The 6,000-nt window shown below is 37.3% G+C and overlaps 1 long non-coding RNA gene across 1 annotated transcript; it reads left to right on the top strand.

Annotated features, from left to right (window-relative positions):
• Positions 1 to 2,939: 2,939 nt before the first annotated feature.
• LOC135249491 (uncharacterized) lies at positions 2,940 to 3,394 on the top strand. The gene is made up of 2 exons (XR_010328707.1): positions 2,940 to 3,036; positions 3,318 to 3,394. It is a non-coding gene; the product is annotated as an uncharacterized LOC135249491 (long non-coding RNA).
• Positions 3,395 to 6,000: the final 2,606 nt, after the last annotated feature.

Genomic DNA, 6,000 nt, shown 5'->3' with positions numbered 1-6,000 from the left:
AAATAATACATTCTTTATTGAATGCAGGCACACTACTTCTGAATTACAAAATAGAAGATATACAAAAAAACATTACACAATTGGTTATAAAATACCAGAAAAGAGAGAGAGAGAAATGGATAGACCTTGCCAAAGTAGGACCCACTTCCAATTTGAGCACCACAGGATGAAAGGAAACCAGCTAGAAACACACAACCAAGAAACCACCACCAATATAAGAAGAGAAAAATTCTTCTTCAATGCTCCAAAACCAACGCAACACACACATCCTTTTTTCCTGTGGCAATCTTAAATACCTTGAGGATATTTTTCCCTGATTGGGTGATGCCAAGTGAAGGTGTAGGAGAGAAGGGAAGGAGGGTCAAACTAATTTATGACAAGGACTGGCCTACCTAAAAATTGCATTAAAACTTAAAGTAATGGGAAATGTTAGGCATGTAGCTATGCAGGGTCTCTGACCTCCTGATATGGTGTCCTGTGTCTTCTGGTTTGTCTCTTCTGAGTAGGTGAGGTGAGACCCATAGACTGTCGGCCTATATTAGGGTATCAGTGAATTTTAAAATGCCCCAATCACATTTGCTTTGATGCTTGTTACGGGGAGGCCAGGCCACATTCTTATTCACTGTTTCCCTCTCTAAGGCCATAATCTAAATGCTACATCCTACAAGACCAACCAACCAATGATGTGTGTTTATTATAAATGACTGTGACCAGGTAGCCTTATTTTTCATTGATCACTTTGATAATCCTGAAGACGATGTTGTCAACGCAGCAAGCAAATTGGCTGTGTTAATTAACATTAAACACTGAACAACTTAAAACATCAAACACATTGATGAGTAAAATGTACATCCATTAAAGAAATTTACCAAAACACCATTTAAAATGCCTAAGGCCTCCCCAAAAGGACACTACATCTAGATGGCTTTCAATACCATCTAGTGTCCCTAATCTCCAAGTCTGGAGTCCTCTCCATGACCTCCCTGGGTACCAACCCTCATATTTTCTCTTTAGATGGTGTTCTGTGATCATATAACAGTGAAAAAAGGTTGTTTTGTATAGCAGCTCAGAGCTGGCATAACTGTAACAGCTGTTACATTTATACAGATGGGGACATCATGTTTTTTATATAGTGCATTTCACAAACTATTTTCACAATACGCTTCACAGACAATCCAGGCCTAAAAGGCATAGCATATTGACACTTAAAATAACCATTTCATGATGTTAAAAGTTAAAAATGGTACAACCAGTATTCTTAGTTACAGTACTTCAAAACACATGAAAAATCCACATTTCTTTCCACAAAATAATATTTAATTTCTGTTTTTGGGACCAACTTGGCTAGGGCTGTCTTATTCCGTAGTCTTCGGCCAATCACAATGCACCATTACAATAGATGTGATCAGTATGTGTGTCACATGCAATAAAACAAATATATCTTTGATGAAGATGAAGATATGATCAAAGGGTCAAATTAACAGAGATGCATCTGCATTTTTCCAAACTGGGAGAATTGTCAAAGATACATGGACTATTATATGCTCCAAACATGCAGAAAGAAGACACATTCTATAGTTTCTTCTGAGCAAGACAAATTCCCTTTAAAATTGCAAATAAAGTCATATTCAGTTCTTTCCACTGCATATTTAACTGGCAAAAACATCAAGTTGGAAGCCAACAATATAATTTTTTTAATCATTATTGTTACAGTCTTTCAACTTTAGAGCCATTGGGGAGCAATGCTGATATTCCAAGTATAGAATTCCAAGTGCCTCATGGAATACAGTGTATACTGTTGCCTTGGCAACAAAGATGCCAGTAGATGCCATTTGAAAAAAATTTCCTGCTCTGTAGAATTCCAGTAAATATTATGTTTTAAATGATTATTAATTATGTTTAGTTCTGTGTATTATGACATCACAATGGATGTACTTCACTATATATGCAACTCTCTGATTCAATTACACACAATTGCTATTCTATATGAAATATTGTATTGGTTACATAATTGGTTTAATTTGTTAAGTTACTTGTACTTCTTTTTCAGGATTGTTGTTGAGAAAATATATTTAGCATAGCATGTGAGCATGCCAGCCAACGTGTTTTCACACTGGTGGCTGCTTGTCCTACCCTTTTCCCCTTTCCTTTCCCTTTTTCTAACACCTGTGACAATTTCCAGCTTCGGTAAGTTCAGGAGGGGTGCATTTGATTGAATTTGATGATATCTGTATGATGCTACATGAGAATATTGAAGGCACTCAATTATAACAGACACTTAATCAGAGAAAATTATTTTCCTATCAAGATTATTCGGGACACATTTGTTGTTCATCTTAAATTTGAGTACAGTTGTCATGAATAATAATGTATTGACATGAGTGTATTATACAGAATAAGTTCTGTATAATATAACCATCTCTCCATATTGGTTTAAGAAACCTGCCTTTCCAAAAATAACCAGAATAGTAAGATTTCATCTAAGGGAATGTACAGCACCTTGCTTTGCTTGTATTAGAGAGTTCTCTGAATTGTGATTTCAATAATATTTCTTTCATTTTTTCCCCAGTGCAAATTTCCCTGGTGATCCCTACGTTTTCTACAGAAGAATTTCATCAGCTGTCCAACTCGGTACATTATGCTAGTTTTTAAAGGATTTATTATTAATTACAGCATGTATTTATATTATGTGATATACTCATATTACCAAAAAGCAATTGGTGTCAAGTGTGCACCCAAATATCAAGTTGCCATGAGTTTTCTTCTTCAAAAAACCTTAGTGATGAAGGGTGTCAATGCGCATTTTAACTGATGGGGATTGGCCTATTATATACCCATCTGAGTCTATGTAAAATCATTAATGTTAATTCAGTTTGTTGTTGTATAAATTACTCAGTTGGTTTTACCTGGATTTTTTAAATTAATCTTTTTCAGCTCATCACCCACCTTCCAGAGGGCTGGAGACCAGGCCCTAGCTTGGGAGATACCATCCTACTCCTGCTATGGGTGTTGACAATATGGAGAACCGGGATAACTGTAAGCTCTTCTTTCATTATGTCTGCTGCCTGCAAATAGTCTCAGAGCCCTTACCTATGGACCTTCATGGACCGTGAAGTTTTTGTCAAGGGTATTGACTATTTCTCTTCTGTCTCCCTTCTGTTGTCCCCAGGTAAAAAACAGGATATACCAATGAAGTTCAAAACAATTTATTGAGCACATTAATATATGTTATAACACCTTACAGGATTGACTACACGTGTCAGCACTTTTGTGAATAACAATGTTTGATTTTAACCTTGGGTTTTCATTTTGTTTAGGGACTAAAAAGAAAGTTGTGAGACTGTCTGCGGAAAGAAACGCTGCCATGAATGAAATTTTAGATCTGCAGAAAAGGGTGAGTTTCAGAATCTCTTTTGCTGTATTTGTTGGGTATACCTTTAAACTAATAATTTCTCACACTTGCACATTTTAGAAAGAAGACCTTGAAGATCATTTCAAGAGCATGCAGAACACCATAACCTCCATCACGATGACAACAGGCTTCTTAAAGTAAAGAGTGAACATTGTGATTTCCAATAACACTTAGCATTGTGCTACAGCAAAATCTTTATATCAGAAATACCTTTATAGCTGTGATTTTTACATGTAATTCATGGCTGAAATAACTGTGTTCATTTAGACATTTTGTTGAATTTATTGTATATTATATATATATATATATACATATATATATATTTGAATACCTAATGACCATTTCTTTTTATAAAATTTACTTTTCAAAAAGGAATCGTGCAAGGCATACGAAGAGAGAACTTTGGCTTCAGATAAGCTTAATCGTCGATTGAAGATCATCATGGAGAACAAGGTGAAAGACCTGGAAACGGAGGCAGAAATCCTAAAAAACAGCCTGAAGATGACTGCCAAACGGCTGCAACAGAGAGAGGGCTTTCTACAGCAGTAAGTTTCAAACATGGAGGAGATGACAGGATAATGGTTTTATAATCATTTTAGTTGCAATGATATTGTTAAATATAAATGATAACTGATAAGTCTTCACTCTGGATTAAGCCTTGCAGTGTGGCAGAAACTGTGTCCGTACTGAATTTCTAAAAATTTTAATTTGTTCAAATATGTGGTGAGGGATATATACAGTTATTGGACATAATAAAGGCATTTAAAGAATAATCTGTAAAAATAGTCTCAACACCCAGTGGGGTCTCCATCTGCTGTGGTCTGTGTTCTTAGGAAACTTGCTCAGGAGAAGATGCTTCGTCAGGAGTCAGAAGAAAAACTGAACTCGGAATTTAAAGCTTCTGAACAGAACATAAAGAAAATGAGCACGGAACATGAAGAAAAAGAGAGTTCACGAGAACCAGGTGAAGAAGTCCAGCTAATCACTAGTACCTTTTCCCATTGCATGAATCACTTGTTTATTTTGTTTTTGTGTTTCTACACATACTGAAAAGATTTGGGAACAGTGCTGATCATCATGTGTCCTTTCCTTTGCTTCTCCAATTCCAGTTTGAGGAACTCACAAAACGTTTGACTGACATGAAAACACAGCTGCACTCCACTAAATTTGAACATGAGATGCCGAAGGTGAGAAGCTGAAATTTAATCCACAAGCCAATATTGTCAATAGCACTTTGCTAACCTTCTGATCGTGAGAATAATGGCTGAAAGTCAAGTGTTTGCCATGCAGCAATTTCTTGTTTCCACAATTTCATTTTTAAAACAGGAATCCAGCAAGGCCTTCCAGGCAATGACCGTGAATTCAGCTAAGGAAATCTTTAGGGTCAAGACAATCGTTGAAGAGGAGCGTAGCGCACACCATGAAGAGATGAACGCACTGAAGACCCAGCTAAACATGGTCACCATTTAGGCGCAGGAAACGGAGGCCACTTTACAGAAGTAAATATCAAGTAAAACTTTTGTGAAAAATGGGCTGACGTGACAGACATAAAAATCAATCCAGGATAATGGTGGTGTAATAATAATAGTTGTAATGATACTTATTTAAACAGCCGGCACACATTGTCCTTATTAAATGTAACTGATAAAACTATTAATCCTAGATTTGTCACGCAAAATTCGAGAAACTGGATCTTCGTAATATAAATTCATAATTTGTTCAAAAATCTCTGGCGGATGTAACTAGCTGTGGGACATAATGAAAGTATTTGAGAGTACAGGAGTAGCAATATAATATTGATAATAATTGTGCACTCAATGTCAGGATGCGTGGGGGGTTCGGACCCAAATGCAGAGGGGGAAAAAACACAACTCCAAAAAGGGTAGGAACAAAAGACTTTACTAAATAAAAAGGGAACACAAGGGAACAACTCTCCAAACACAAAGGAAACTTAAAATTACAAAACACAGAAAATCCAAAATCCAAAAGCGCGTGGAACAGAACATGGCAGGAACACATAGGGCAGGAACGTGATCAGAGCAAACACCAACCGACAACCGACAACCGACAACCGACAACCGACAACCAACAACCAACAACCAACAACACCGACAAACCAACAACAAACAAGGATCCAGCACCTGAGTCCAGGAGACGGGAACTTAAATAGACAGACACTGACGAGACACAGGAGGGCACCATGAACAATCAGGCCACGGAAGGGAAGGGGAAACGAGACAGCCAGAAAACAATGATTAGACAATTGAAAACAATCATACAATTAAACGGGGGGAGCAGGACACAAAACAGAAGTGCCGCCATCTGGCGGCCCAACAAGGGAACACGGACAGGAACACAGAACCATGACACTCAAGGACTTAACACTCCCTGCTCTGCTGTGGTCTGTGTCTCTTAGCAAACTTGCTCAGGAGAAGGCCTTCTTCCAGGAGACAGAGGCCAAATTAAATGAAACTAATTTTGAGTGGGAAGAGAAACAGGGATCAAACAAGGCTCAGGTGACAGCGAATGCTAGTGTAGTAATTCTCCCACTACAAATATCACTTGTGTGTTATTTTGGATTTGATTTA

This window comes from Anguilla rostrata, chromosome 2 (genome assembly GCF_018555375.3).
Source record: "Anguilla rostrata isolate EN2019 chromosome 2, ASM1855537v3, whole genome shotgun sequence".
NCBI lineage: Eukaryota > Metazoa > Chordata > Actinopteri > Anguilliformes > Anguillidae > Anguilla > Anguilla rostrata.
This window is presented reverse-complemented; position numbering and strand designations above follow the sequence as displayed.